Here is a 16,854-nt window from a genome sequence, read left to right on the forward strand (position 1 = left end):
CTGCGGAATCTGCTCCGCAGACCAGAAAACACTGCGGAATCTGCTCCGCAGACCAGAAAACACTGCGGAATCTGCTCCGCAGACCAGAAAACACTGCGGAATCTGCATTTTGAATGCAGCGTTTTTTACTGCCAAGCGAGCAGGTTTTGGCTGCAGAAAAAAAATGCTGCACGTGAACATGGCTGAATAGCGGCACACAGGACTTTATTCAGCATTTCAAGTCACATTTCAATATTTTGAAACCTTTTTGTTTTTATAAAAAGAAACCGGATATAGAGAAAGAAATTACCCAAATGCTATAAAATGTGCCAATAATTCAGGGATAAGAAGAGTGTGCTCTGAACCGTTATTTTTTATTTTATTTTTTTTTAATTACGGTATTTCAAGACGTGTTAGCTTCTCGGATATTTACATTTTGAAAATACTTATTCCCCTTAAAAAAAAAAAAAAATGGTTCATCGATTTTTAGCATTGTTCTGTTAATTCCTTCTGGAAATGTGTAACTAAAGTGACAATAGGGTGTTACTATTCCACTTGTCAAAGGGGGTGTGCCCAATACCATGGTGCTGTCCAATCTGTGCTGGGGGTGTTAGTGTGCTCACGCCCTAGAGGATTGGTAACATTAGGCCGGGATCACACATGCGAGAAACACGTCCGTGCCTCGCATGTGAAATCCAAGCTCTGGCGCCGGCACTGCGGCCGCATAGCAACACATGGAGCCGCACGCTCCGCTCTGGAGTGCCGGCGCCAAAGCTTGGATTTCACATGCGAGGCATGGACGTGTTTCTCGCATGTGTGATCCGGGCCTTAAGAGATTAATTTACTTATCCATTTCTAGGTGGAATAATAGGACTTTTACACCTGAGTTTTAAGAAAAGCGCGCTCTATCTATCTACTGAAGCAGACATATGCTGTATACTGACAGATCCTTTTTAACACTAGGACTACTGGTATAGTCATTTTGACTACTTACTTGCATTAGTTCTAGTCGGGGTTCACGAGTCCAGTAGTCCTAGTGTTAAGGAACCGGCTGTCTAGTGCTGGGCCTGAAGGTTCTGTTCTTGACTAGGATTTTCTCTGCGGTGTTCCTTAAATCTCAGGTTCTTGACGCCATTCCAGGCCCTACCTTGGGCTTCAGCGCGTTATTTCCTTGAGGATTACTCCAGTTTGATTAGTTTTATTTTATATTTGCTGCAGAATTTTGCAAGAAAAACCTTGTGAGCCATTGGAGAGAGGTTTTGCTATTTTATACTTTTTGCAAAGGCTTTATTATGTAGCCAGTAATCCGAGTACATTATTTTGGATTATTTCTGAAAATGTAAATGCTGAATATTGTCCTGTGAAGAATGTATTAATTCTAAAAGAACAATGTAGCTTTTTGACGTGCAGTAATTTATCAGCTATCGGGTGTATTTCCACACAGGTCTTCAGTTCTGTTGTCATTTCATGCCGGTATGTAAGGTGCCAGGATACGCTGTCAGGAGTCAGAGCCCTTCACTCACTCAGTTTTTCTTTTTTTTTTTTTTTTTTTCTTTTCTGGGGTTACGTGGGGAATAGCTGAGAGGACTTAAACGTACGTTTTTATTTTTCAGTGAAAATGAACTTTTTATTAAATATTTCTGTAAGTCTGATTTAAAGAAGAGTTGGATTTGTCAGTGTTTGAGTACGTGTCAAACGTTCGTGTACATAGTGGTCCGAGGATTCTTTTGTTGAAGAATCTGGTCCAAGGGTATTGTAAAGTCTCCAGTCCTGGAGAAACATTGTAAGATGCAAGGAATCTCCTTGAAGTATAAACCATCATTAAAAAAAACAAAAAAACTAAATATTGTTTGTAATCACTAGTGTCTTAATTTTCACTACTGGTTAATCCTCATAAGGCCATTTTCAAAGGAAAACGAAGGCTTCGATACATGTTTGTAAAAGGAGGTTGTGTCTATTAGTCATTTCTGTACATATTTAATAGCCAAAAGGACACCGTCTGGGAACGCAGTTATGTTTTCTATTTGATTTTCTTTTTTTATCTGCAGACTGAAGTGTGAATTTTTCTCACATAAATTTCTCAAGCAAGACAAAGACCATTGAATCCCCTTCGTCTTCTCAAAAAGCGTATTGTGTATATGAGGGATCCCTCATGTATCTTGTGTATTTGTTCAATTTCATGGACAGCTTTTATAAGATAGGAAACTAGTATTTTCATTAACTACGGTATTTTTTTTTCTCTTGAATTCTTTCATTTCAGCTGCATACTTCTTGGCATGTATAACAAATGTATTTTTTTTTTCCGTTTTCAGAAACTTGATTTTCATAATCTCAAAATTGTAAGACTCTTATTTAATGGGAAAGCGTTTGAGGGCGATATTTGTGAATGTAATATTTAGCATTAATTTAAACATGACTGTCTTGCATATATGCTGGCATCTGGAAAATTCTCAGTCCCAACTACCTTTCTTTTTCGTTCTTTTTTTTTTTATATATATATTGTTTTGAATTTAAGAATTGTACTTTTAATATACTTTGTTTTAAAACTTTTTTTTTTTTTTAGTTATTTGCTTCAAAAAACTGTTACCCTTTTGCTTTGATATCTGTACTGGTGGGATGAATTATGATGATCAGTCAAGAATTAATTTTTTTTTTCAGCCCTTTGTCCCAAATTGCAAAATATAATTTGGATAAAATGAGGTGAAATCATGTGTTCTATTTCACTCTTGTAGCTATAATTATATGTAGCAGTGTTAGCTTTTACTACTGATTTTAACAATCGTTATGCTAAAATACTGTATCCTGTTGAAGAATATATATAAATATACACCTATATATACAGTTGAGCCTGTTGCTGTAACCCATTTTGAAACTGATGGAATCTTAACTGGATATATATATATCTATACCAAGGAAATATGTATAAATGGATATGTCCACCTCTAAAACACATTTCATTGCAGTTCAAGAATTACTGTGTTTTTCGAGAGAACAATGTATCATAGTTATTACATTTGCTGTGAAGCTTTGTCCCTTTTTACTGTAGTAAGGTTTAAGAAGGAAAAGTATTGCGTTTGAGATTAGATTATGGATTTCAGGTCTGACTGCTTACATTATTTGCACTGGGTGCCAGAAAACCTTGTCATGAATGTAGTATATACCCTGTGTGAAGCAGCCACACCATAAACAATAGGAGGACATTTTAGAAAGGACTTTTATCTTTTTTTTGTATATGAAAATGAACAATAAATTACAGGTAAATATTAATAAACCAGTCTTTGCCTTTTTTTTATTATTTCTAATTGTAATTAAGAAACTTTGTTGACCTCATTTCTTTATAGGTGTTGCCTAGTGCTCGTTACTTGAGTTTGCCGAGGGTGCTCTGGTGTGCACCGAGTATCGCGGGTGCTCGAGTGAGATGTTCGCGTCCCTGCAGACGCATGTTTCGCGGCTGATAGACAGCCACAAAATATACCAGGATTTCTTGTTTGTCAGGCAATCCCCACATGTTTTGTGGCTGTCTAACAGCAGCGAAACATGCGGTCACGGGGACGTGAACATCTCACTCAAGCACCCACGATGCATACCAGAGCACCGTCGGCAAACTCTAGTAACGAGCACTTGCGCTCATCACTAGTGTTGCTTTCTTAGGCGTTCCAAGAACCATAAATGCAACGTGACCATAGGGCAGAAGATGGATTTTCATTTGGAATCGAAGTGTAAATAAAACATGGTGTCACGAGCCGTCCCTACCACCTCCACCACTCGCTGTTTTGATAGGCCATTAAGACGCCTGCACTGGGTCATACACTAGCGCACACACTATCAAGCTTTTCTAAGCACTTGATAGGATGTCTTCTTCCACACTGGCATTTACAGGGTAACAATACAACCAAGGTATTCTCAGCCCCATCAGTTTGTTGGTATGGTTAGAGCAGCAGGGAACAAACATTACATTTTAGATTTAATATACATAAAGTACAGTACTAAAAAAAAAAAAAAGTTGAAAAAGATGAAATTCAAAGACACACAAGACAAAAACAATACAAAATAAGAGAAAATAAGGATAAGTCTTATGAATTGGATCTGTGACCGCTTCGGGTGATGAAGGCCACAGGAAATATGGACAGATCTGCACTGCTCGTTGCTTCTCCTAGAGTCTGATACTGATATTCCTTAGATGACAGGTGTATAAAGGGTCTCACCAGACCCCTCACTCCTCCCCAGCTTAGGTAAGAGGAGGATGGCGGATTATATTCAATTCTAACTCCGTTTTAGGCCATGTTTTCACCAGGAATGTCCTAAAGAAGCAATATGGCTATCATCTTAAAGAACAGCCTTCAAGCATTCCAGTGAAGTAGCTAGGGGATGGGCTCAAAACACATGGGTGGGTCCCTAATTGTCAATCCTAGTTACAAATATGGTGGTGCAGCCTAATTATGGGTATAGGGGAACCTCAGCAGATGATAATGCTGTTACTGAAAATCATTCGCCATACAAAGACCAACACTGATATCGCTGTCATATGGTGACCATATAGTAATAGAACATATAAGAGATCACAGTACAGTTATAGATGGTGACTTACAAATGACGTTCTTTCTGATGGAGTCCTTCACTTTTCCATCTGGCCCAGACCGACCTGAGAACTAAATAAACGACTTGTCTGCAGAGATTACAACGTTGACACATCTGACTTCTCACATTTCCAGCACCGTTCCCATCTATCCACAACCTGCACAAACTGGTCATCCTGCTGATATCCAAATACTGAGCTGCTGCTGCCTTGTGTCCTTATTACTGCCCTACTGTTAACCCCTTTCTGCCACTGAATGTACTATTCCGTCCATGTGGGGTGGGCCCTACTTCCCAAGGACGGAATAGTACGTCCAGCGCGATCGGCCGCGCTCACGGGGGGAGCGCGACCGGGTGTCAGCTGCCTATCGCAGCTGGCATCCGGGGCTATGTGCCAGGAGTGGTCACGGACCGCCCCCGGCACATTAACCCCCGGCACACCGTGATCAAACATGATTGCGGTGTGCCGGCGGTGCAGGGAAGCATCGCGCAGGGAGGGGGCTCCCTGCGGGCTTCCCTAAGAGGGTCTTCTTACCTCCCTCCCTGCTCCAGGCCCGGATCCAAGATGGCCGCGGCATCTGGGTCCTGCAGGGAGGGAGGTGGCTTACCAAGTGCCTGCTCAGAGCAGGCGCTTGGTAACCCTGCAGCGCTGTAAGGCCGCCGTCACACTTGCGAGTTTTATGGACGTAAGAGCGCAGAAAATTCGTCCGTAAAACTCGCAAAACAAACGGCACAATTATTCTCTATGCCCCTGCTCCTATCTGCCGTATTTTACTGATCAGTATTATACGGCTTTCTACGGCCGTAGAAAATCGCAGCATGCTGCGTTTGTCACCGTATTGCGCAAAAAAAACGACAATGAAAGTCTATGGAAGCCAGAAAAATACGGATTATACACGGACCAGCAGTGTGACTTGCGAGAAATACGCAGCGGTGTTAGAGAGAAAAGCCGGCAATTCAGTGCGGTGTACAGTAAAATCACACTGACAGCTTACAGTAGAATAGGTAGAATAAATGTGTACACATAGAATAGGTATATATATATATATATATATATATATGTCAGTGAGACACATATATGTTTATATTTTATTACTTCATATAGCGCTAGATAGCTTTAAAGCCGGTAATTCAATTGCCGGCTTGTGCTATCTCCTTCCTAAAACCCGACATGATATGAGACATGGTTTACATACAGTAAACCATCTCATATCACCTTTTTTTTTGCATATTCCACACTACTAATGTTAGTAGTGTGTATAAGCAAAATTTGGCCGTTCTAGCTATTAAATTAAAGGGTTAAATGGCGGAAAAAATTGGCGTGGGCTCCCGCGCAATTTTCTCCGCCAGAGTAGTAAAGCCAGTGACTGAGGGCAGATATTAATAGCCTGGAGAGGGTCCACGGTTATTGCCCCCCCCCCCCCCCCGGCTAAAAACATCTGCCCCCAGCCACCCCAGAAAAGGCACATCTGGAAGATGCGCCTATTCTGGCACTTGGCCACTCTCTTCCCATTCCCGTGTAGTGGTGGGATATGGGGTAATGAAGGGTTAATGCCACCTTGCTATTGTAAGGTGACATTAAGCCAAATTAATAATGGAGAGGCGTCAATTATGATACCTATCCATTATTAATCCAATAGTAGTAAAGGGTTAAAAAATACACAAACACATTATTAAAAATTATTTTAATGAAATAAAAACAAAGGTTATTGTAATAATTTATTCTACGCACATATGGGGTATCAGCGCACTCAGGACAAATTGGACAACAACTTTTGGGGTCCAATTTCTCCTGTTACCCTCAGGAAAATACAAAACTGGGCGCTAAAAAATAATTTTTGTGGGGAAAAATTTTTGTTTTATTTTTACGGCTCTGCATTATAAACTTCTGTGAAGCCCTTGGTGGGTCAAAGTGCTCACCACACATCTAGATAAGTTCCTTAGGGGGTCTACTTTATAATGGTGTCATTTGTGGGGGGTTTCAATGTTTAGGCACATCAGTGGCTCTCAAAACGCAACATGGCGTCCCATCTCAATTCCAGTCAATTTTGCATTGAAAAGTCAAATGGCGCTCCTTCGCTTCCGAGCTCTGTCATGTGCCCAAACAGTGGTTTACCCCCACATGTGGGGTATCGGCGTACTCAGGACAAATTGTACAACTACGTTTGGTAAAATAAAACAAATTGGAGCTGAAGTAAATTTTTTGTGAAAAAAAGTTAAATGTTCATTTTTATTTAAACATTCCAAAAATTCCTGTGAAACACCTGAAGGGTTAATAATCTTCTTGAATGTGGTTTTGAGCACCTCGAGGGGTGCAGTTTTTAGAATGGTGTCACACTTGGGTATTTTCTATCATATAGACCCCTCAAAATGACTTCAAATAAGATGTGGTCCCTAAAAAAAATGGTGTTGTAAAATGAGAAATTGCTGGTTAACTTTTAACCCTTATAACTCCCTAACAAAAAAAAAATTGGTTCCAAAATTGTGCTGATGTAAAGTAGACATGTGGGAAATGTTACTTAAGTATTTTGTGTAACATATCTCTGTGATTTAATTGCATAAAAATTCAAAGTTGGAAAATTGCGAAATTTTCAAAATTTTCGCCAAATTTCCGTTTTTTTCCACAAATAAACGCAGGTAATATCAAAGAAATTTTACCACTATCATGAAGTACAATATGTCACGAGAAGACAATGTCAGAATCACCGGGATCCGTTGAAGTATTCCAGAGTTATAACCTCATAAAGGACAGTGGTCAGAATTGTAAAAATTGTCCCGGTCCATAACGTGCAAAGCACCTTTGGGGGTAAAGGGGTTAAACACAACAGTGATCATCTTACAGCAGTACATAATGTCCTCCATTTAGCCCCCATGTATTGTCCACCTCTGTGCCTGCCCCTTACAAAGAGCTCAGAGCCTGATGTAGCAGGTTTATCGGTCAATGAAGCACTGACCTTTTATAAGGCAAAGGAAAGCTCCTGCATTCCTATGCTTTATAAGTGAAAAGGTGAAAAAAGTGAAAGTCCCATAGTGGGACAAAGTAGAAAAGAAAAATTGTAAAAATATTAAGATATAGATGGTAACCCCAAAGTAAGTGCTCGGTGTAGAGCTCTGGATAAATGTGATCCCAAATGTTATATAAAATGTTCCTAGTAAAAGCTTCAAATGAGTCGGACAAAAAGGCAAGTCCATCACTGTTAACTGAAATATAGGGGCTTCCACGTTACGGGTAGCACAAAGGCTCTGGAAAAGCGCTCTGGCTTCCCCCAAAACATTCTGTGCTCCCAAATCCAAATGCCGCCTCTGTTCTGAGCTCCAGTGTGCTTAAATCGCATTTAGCGTCCACATGTTTGGCATTACTGTAGCGATGAGAGCCCGCCAAACTTACGGGTGGCTGTCTCCACAAGCACGGGCTGGGTATAACGTACTGGTCCCTACAACGACTGTTTGAAATTTTCATTCTGCAACATCCAATGCTGAAAATTGTCATTACGCCTGTAGATAAATTCCCAAAGGTGTATAATTTCATATATCATGGTGTCACTTGAAGGGAATTCTACTATTCTAGCATGTAGTGCTCTGTTTATGAAGTTTGCATACTCTTCTAAGAAAATCTGCTAGAAAATCTGCTCTCCAGGAGGCAAATAGCGCTCTATTCCTCCCGAGTTTCACCGTGTGGCTAAGCAGTATTGTACAGCCACATTGGGGGCTATTTCTACATTCAGCAGAAATTGTGGAACCAATTATGGTGCAATTTTTACCCATTTCCCAGTGTGAAAACAGAAAATTTGGGGCTAAAATAAAATTTTGGTGGTAAAAATGTAATTATTTTTTTTTTTCTTCACTGAATGGTATAAAACTCTGTAACACACCCGTGGTGTCAATATGATCAGTGCCCCCCTAGATTAATTCTTTGACAGGTGTAGTTTGTAAAATGGGGTCTCTTACAGGGGGGGGGGGTTCTGCTGCTCTGACACCTCAGGGGCTCTGCCAATGTGACATGGCACTCTCAGACCAGTCCAGCAAAAGCAGAACTCCAATATGGTGCTTCTTCCCTTCTGATCTTTGCACTGTGCCTCAAAAGTAGTTTTCGACATACAAATTGTACAAGTTTTGCCCTGCTATCCTTGTGAAAATGAAAAAAAATTAGGGCTAAAACATTTTTGTGGGAAAAATATTTTTTTTTTCATTTTTACAGATCCACGTTATAAAATTCTGTGAAGCACCTGTGTGTTCAAGCAGCTCACCACACCTCTAAATAAATTCCTTGAAGGGTCCAGTTAACAAAATGGGGTAACTTTGTGGGGGTTTTCTACTAATTAGGTACATCAGGGGCTCTCCAAATGCAACATGACACCGCAGACTTCCATGAAAGTCAGTGTTCAAAAACGTCACTCCATTTCTGAGCCCTGCCGTGCTCCCAAACAGTAGTTTTCCCCCCACTTATAGGGTATTTACATGCTCAGGAGAAATTGCACAACAAATTTTGTTGTTAGTTTTCTTTTGTTAACCTTTGGAAAATAAAAATATGGGGCCAAAAGAACATTTTTTTGTGAGGAAAATGTGATATTTTCTTTTTTTGTTTTATGGCTCTAAATTGTAATCTTCTGTGAAGCACTTGAGGGTTCAAGATGCTCACCACACATCTAGATAAGTTCCTTGAGGCGTCTAGTTTCCAGAATGGTGTTACTTGTGGAGGGGGGTTTCCACTATTTAGCAAATATTAGCAAAAAGCCATATTGAAGAAATTTTACAACTTATTATTCATTGAAGCATTCCAGAGTTATTAGCATATAAAATGACACTGACCAGAAGTGTAAAATTTGACCTGGTCATGATGGTGAAAACCGTCTCGGGAGTAAAGAGCTTAAAAAAAAAATAATAAAGACAAATATGTTTAAGACAAATTTCTATCTAATTAATGAAACTTAAATTAAAGAGGAACTCTCATAGTGACCAGAGGTATTTTTGGTTTTGCATTTTTTTTCTCCCCTTCTTCCCAGAGCCATAACTTTTTTTATTTTTTTGGTCAAAATGGCCATGTTAGGGTATGCTTTTGGCAGGACAAGTTGTACCTTTAAATGACACCATTGATTTTACCATCTCGTCTACTCGAAAACAGGAAAAAAATTCCAGGTGCGGTGAAATTGCAAAAAAAGCTAAATCCCAGTTGTTGTTTTTTTTATCACCATGTTCACTAAATGCTAAAACTAACCTGTTATTCTGATTCTACAGGTCATTCTGAGTTCATAGACACCAAACATGTCTAGTTTCTTTTTATTTACGTGGTGAACAAAATGGCAAAATTTGTTTAAAAAGAAATTGAACCATTTTCCGATACCTGTAGCATTCCCATATTTTGTGATCTCCGGTTGGATGAGGGCTTATTTTTTGCCGCTGTCAGTTTGACATTTAACGGGTTAATAGCAGCATTTAACGGATTAGTAGTTTTCAAGATGTATGTTTATTTGCCCATAGGAATGTAGCACATAATAAACCAATAATTACAATCCCAACGTCTAACGCCACTTTTCCAATAATAGGGCAGGACAAATGGTACTGTGCAGTGTGTATATATAGAGAATAATGCAGATCCCAAGAATTACACCCAGTATCCAGGACAGAAGAAGTGGCACTGTGCTGTGTATATATGGAGAATAATGCAGATACCGAGAAGTACACCCGGTATACAGGACAGGAAAAGTGGTACTGTGCAGAGAATATATATACAGAATAATAGAGAGACAGAGATTTACACCCAGTATACAGGACAGGCAGAGATGGTGTTTGGGGCAGGCAAACAAGGCAGATGCCTAGCACCCCCACCCACAAAGAGGGCACCCTGCGTCTGCAGCCCCTTTATGAAGATCACAGAGGGTGTACAGCATTACTTACAGTGAATAATGCTGCACATCCTGTAGTCCCGGAGCATCTGTCATGCTGCTGCAATGCAGGTAGGTGCAGGCTCCACTAGATGGCAGTAGAGTGAAAGCAGGACTGCACCTAAACAGAGCTGGCCTGCAGTGCAGCAGTGAGGCTACCACGGGTGGCAGCAGAATAGTCAAACAACCCGGGTCAAATCCTAGACTGTAGCACAGTACCAAAGGAATAAGCAAACTCACAGTCAGAGACAAGCCAGGGAGTCAGTAACGGTCAAGAGTGGATAAGCCAAAAGTTAAAAGACAGAAACAGGTCAGGATACAAGCCAAGTCAAAACCAGGGAGTCAGCACACTAAAGGGAAACACGGAGTTAAGACGGGAATAGGGTAAAACAGACACGGCTTCAGACAGCAAACACAGCAGGACAAATCAGAGCAATCAGAGTCAGCTACAGCAGCACTAGGCAAAAACTATAACTGACATCGCCTGCAGGAAGCAGCGGCGATAAATAGCCAACCTGAAACCAGACAGAGGCTGAGAAAGGTAAACTCTTGACATGACCAGACTGGGAAAAAGGGAAAACAGGACTCAACCCAGTCTGGATCATGACAGTACCCTCCTCTCAAGGAGGGCCACCGGACCCCCAGGATTCCGCACATAAAACGCCTGAACCAATCGATTTGCATGAACTGATCGCACCTGGACCTAGGATAGATCCTCAGGACCGTGACCCCTCCAATGGACCAATTCCTGCAGTGAACTGCAGACCATGCGCGAATCCACAATCCTTTCCACCTCATACTCCATCTGAGCATCCACAGAAACCAGAGGCAGAGGAGATGGAGACCCATCAGAGGAAGGTACAAATGGCTTCAGGACAGACTCATGGAACACAAGGGATCCAAAGATACGGAGGTAGACGTAAGCGAAAGGCAACTGGTTTGACAACCTCAATTACCTCATAAGGACCTATACACCTGGGACCTAGTTTAACAGAATGAACTTTCAGCCGAATGTTCTTGGTAGACAACCATACTTTACCACCAGGAATATGGGTCCTGTAGATCGTCGCTTATCCGCAAACTGTTTGCCTTGAGCTTCCCCAATGTTCTGTAATGACACAGTGTATGTCACCTGAGAAGGGAACTAGGAAGGACAGGGCAGTACAGAGCGGAACACAGAGGCAGAAGTGAGGGGACAAACCGGGTCATACATAGAAAAGCTCACATGCACAGAGGCACAACGATAACAGATGAGTAACCTGGGTCAGCAATCCCTAGCCGAGTAAACCGAAGGATCACCGATGCTGGATCCAGGAACTACCAGCATTAAATAGCCACCCCAGAACCAAAGAGAGGCGAAGTATCTTAACCCTAACCTGACCAGGACGGAGCCAGAACAACCCCATCCTTAGTCATGACTTGTACCTCTGGACTTCGCTCCATACTTCCCTCAGCTGCTGAATGGCCGAATCAGCCCCTGGACACCCCGAGTCCATCCTGGAAAACTCACCAAACTGGGGCTGAAAGCCATAATTACAGAAGAACGGAGAGGTTCCCCGTGGACTGATTAATACGATTATTAAAGTCAAACTCAGCCACTGGTAACAAAGAACACCAATCATCCTGCTGGGACTGTGGCCAGACACCGCAAAATTTGTTCAAGAGACTGATTGGTCTTCTCGGCCTATCATCCCAAAACCAATGGTCAGACAGAGAAGACCAAAGTAGTATCTAACCTTTTACAAACAGCCCTCCAAAATTTGGACACAAATTGTAACCCCGTATCTGAAACCAAATTCAAAGGGACACCATGCAATCGCACCACGTGCTCAACAAACAACCTAGAAAGTGTTTCAACATTAGGCTAGCTTCACACTAGCATTCGACAGGGCTGCAGATGGCAGCCTTCTTCTTTCATTAAGCCCCGCCCACTGCCGCACCTCTTCCTCCAGCTCTGCCTATGTCTGCATGCATCCTACGTACCAAATCTTTAACATTAGGTATGCAGGCCATGCGGATGTATGTGGATGCCTCCACATTCGTCGTTTTGACACTGCGCCGACCACAACAAAATGCAACATATTGTGTTCGATGCAAGTCAGCGCAGCATCAAAACGACGCATGCAGAGGTATCCGCATACGGCCTGCGTACTCAATATTAAAGATAGGGTATGCAGGATGCATGCAGACATAGGCGGAGCTGAAGGAAAAGGTGTGGCAGTGGGCGGGCTTAACGGAGGAAGAAGGCTTTCATCCGCAGCCCTGCCGAACGCAAGTCTGAAACCAGCCTTAGGCAGTCCCGACAAAGGTACAAAATGCGCTTGTTTACTGAATCTATCAACCACCACCCAGACCACAGGTTGGCCATTGCAATGAGGGAGATCAGTGATAAAGTCCATGGACAAATGAGTCCAAGGTCCATCCGGAATTGGCAATGGCACCAATTTACCATCCGGCCGGTTATGAGAGCTTTTAGCACGAGGCAGGAATATCACAGGAAGACCCCAACACCGCGACATCAGAAGCCATAGAGGACCACCAAAACAGCCTAGCAATAGCTCTATGAGTGGCCGAGATTCCAGGATGTCCACTAAGAGCAGAATCATGGAAATCCTGGAGCGCCCTCAACCGGTACTGAACCGGGACAAAGAGCTTGTTGTCCGGCAAAGACGGAAGAGCAAGCGACTGAGCCTCACGAATCTCCCACTCCAATTCTGAGGACAATGCTGAAGAATGGAGGAAGGAGGTTCGGGAGGTGATATCGGTTCCAAGCTGCGAGAAAAGGCATACGCCTTGATATTCTTGGAACCAGGCCAAAAAATGATAGAAAACTTTCCGAGATCCCGGGAAATTCAGAGGCCCGTTTGCGTGGCTGCTCCCGACACCATGGCAACCACAAGCACAACCGGGGCCCCCAGGGGCCAGCCAAGCAGTCCGGTGCAGGTGAGGAGTGGGCATCCGTTCCCGAGGTGGGGGGTGTACGGATATGAAGCAACGAGGACGAGACATCTGCAGTATAACTGGGGGGACAGAGCACAAGCTGGCACCATATACCCGAGGGAGCATAAGTCCCAGCATGCCCGCCAGCCAGGATCAAGTTGTTATGACTCACAGCAGTGGCTGAAGGACATGATCAATCAGCGCCACAGCTGTGCGAGACCGGAAGCTGCCGGCGATGGTGCCCTTCAGGATTCCGTGTGCAGAGGTGAGGTGTGTGTGTGCAGAGAGGTGAATGGTGCTGTGTGTGTGTATGCAGAGAGGTGAATGGTGCTGTGTGTGTATGTGTGAGTAGGTGGAGGATGGGCAATGATGGGGGTGGTGGGGCATAAGGCAATGATTCGGTTTACACAGGGCAATGATGGGGGTGATGGGACGGAAGGCAACTATTGGATTGATGGAGAGGGCAAAATATAGTGGTGGTGGGGGAAGAGGAAATGATGGAGGTGGTGAATGGGCAATGATTGGGTGGTGGGAAGAGGAGGAAATGATGGAGGTGGTGGAATGGGTAATGATGGGGTGGTGAGGGAGAAGGCAATGATGGTGGCGGTGGAAAGGACAATGATGGGGTGATGGGGAGGAGGCAATGATGGAGGTGGTGGAATGGGCAATAATGGGGTGGTGGGGAGAAAGCAATAATGGAAGTGGTGAAGAGGGCAATAATGGGATGCGGGGGGAAAGGACAATAAGGGGTGTGGGGGATTGGGATGGGAGGAAGGGGAATTTATAAAGGATTTAGGAAGGGGAAGGTGGAGGAAGACATTATTGTCGATTATTATGTCTAACAGAGTCCCTTAGTATAAAGTGTACTCACTTACTGTATGTATAGCACAGTCCCTTAGTGTGTGTGTGTATATATATATATATATATATATTTATTTATATAAATATATATGTATATATAGCTTTGATGCCTTAAAAGGAGGGGGCCCACACAGACACATTTCCTGCACAGGGGCCCCAAGCTGTCTGTGTCCGCCCCTGATTCAATGAGGAAGTACAATATTTTTTCCCATACTGATTCTGTATGAGAAAAAAGCTCACTATAAAAATATTACACACTATTTTAACACCGCACTATACTATATACTGTACATGACATGAGTCTTCTTGGGAATGATGCAACAAATTTTTCACACCTGGATTTGGGGATCCTCTGCCATTCTTCCTTGCATATCCTCTCCAGTTCCATCAGGTTGGATGGTGAACGTTGGTGGATAGCCATTTTCAGGTCTCTCCAGAGATACTCAATTGGGTTTAGGTCAGGGCTCTGGCTGGGCCAGTCAAATATGGTCACAGAGTGGTTCTGAAGCCACTCCTTTGTTATTTTAGCTGTGTGCTTAGGGTCAGTGTCTTTTTGGAAGGTGAACCTTCATCCAAGTCTGAGGTCCAGAGCACTCTGAAGAGATTTTCATCCAGGATATCTCTGTACTTGGCGTCATTGATGTTTCCTTCAATGACAACCAGTCATCCTGTCCCTTCTTCACACTAGACCTTGGAAATCAAGGTCCCATAGTCTGGAGAAAGAGTGGAGAGACAGACAATCCAACCTGCTTGAGGTCTAATGTGAAGTTTCCACAATCAGTGATGGTTTGGGGAGCTATGTCATCTGCTGGTCTAGGTGCACTGTGTTTTATCAAGACCAAAGTCAGCGCAGCCGTCTACCAGGAAATTTTAGAGCACTTCATGCTTCCCTCTGCCGACTTTTTGGAGATGGAAATTCCATTTTCCAGCAGGATTTGGCACCTGTCCACACAGCCAAAAGTACCAATTCCTGGTTTAAAAACAACAGTATCACTGTGCTTGATTGGCCAGCAAACTCATCTGACCTTAACCCCATAGAGAATCTATGGGGTATTGCAAAGAGGAAGATGAGAGACACCAGACCCAACAATGCAGACGAGCTGAAGGCTGCTATCAACGCAACCTGGGCTTCCATAACCCCTCAGCAGTGCCACAGGCTGATCGCCTCCATACCACGCCGCATTGATGCAGTAATTGATGCCAAAGGATCCCAAACCAAGTATTGAGTGCATTTACTGAATATACATTTCAGTAGGCCAACATTTCAGATTTTAAAATCATTTTTTAAGCTGGTGTTATAAAGTATTCTAATTTATTGAGATAATGACTTTTGGGTTTTCATTGGTTGCAAGCCATATCATCAACATTAACAGAAATAAATACTTGAAATAGATCACTCTGTTTGTAATGACTCTATCTAAGAGTTTCACTTTTGGTATTGTGCAAATTGCCTCTTCAGAGAAAAAGAGGACTTAAACTCTATAGCGCCACCTGTTGGAAGTAGCGATCCTACAAGTCACAATCAACCGTTTAACGAGTCGTGAAATATGACTTAGGATAAAAGCCAAATCAGCATCACAATTCACAGACACGGTGTTTCGGCCTGTTGGCCCTAGTCAGTGCGAAGCATTAGAACTAATTTGGCTAGGTGAGAGGAGAAACCTTACCCCTAAGACTTTTGGTATTGAAGAGCTGAAACAAATTCATTATTTGATGATATTCTAATTTTGTGATATCCACCTGTAAATATGAGTGTCTGAGCAAAGGGTCTGAATACTTATGACCATGAGATATTTCAGTTTTTCTTTTTCATTAAATTTGCAAAACTTTCTACATTTACGGTATGTTTTTTTCAGTCAAGATGGGTACAGAGTGTACAGTAATGTGAAAAAAATGAACTTTTTTGAATTTACCAAATGGCTGCAATGAAAAATTTAAGGGGTCTGAATAATATATATATATATATATATATATATAGATATATACATATATCTATATATATATATATATATATATATATATATATATATACATATATTACACACACAATAATGGCCTAACGTATTGGAATCCTTGAAATTGGTCCACAAAATGAAGTATGACAAGATGTCAAATCTATTAGCACCCTCATCTTAATATTTGGTTGGACACCCTTTGTAAGCAGTAACTGCAATCAATGGCTTCCCATAACCATATAACCATCAATGAGCTTCTTACACCTCTCAATCCTGACAGAGTGCATAGTTTTTTGCTAAATAAAAGTATTTAGAAAAGTATTTAGTATTTAATATTTAATTGTGTATTATCTATTTATTTATTTATTTTATTCCATTTCTCGGAGAAACCCTTTAAGGCCAAAACCAGTTATATCTATAAGTAGTCAGATGCCCATTTCATGTACACAGCATTGGCTGTAGGTGACTGCCAGTTATGATGTCGCGGAATGTTGTGACATCACGGTGACACATAATCAACTGCCGAACGGAACTTCTCTGAGGGTTTCAGTTAGTGGAGTGTGAGTAACATTATTTATATCAGCTCCTGATTTGTGTCCTATTATATCCCATGTGTCTGTGACTCTCGCTCCTGATTTATATCCTATCATATCCCATGTGTC

This window comes from Ranitomeya imitator, chromosome 6, assembly GCF_032444005.1.
Source record: "Ranitomeya imitator isolate aRanImi1 chromosome 6, aRanImi1.pri, whole genome shotgun sequence".
Classification (NCBI taxonomy): domain Eukaryota; kingdom Metazoa; phylum Chordata; class Amphibia; order Anura; family Dendrobatidae; genus Ranitomeya; species Ranitomeya imitator.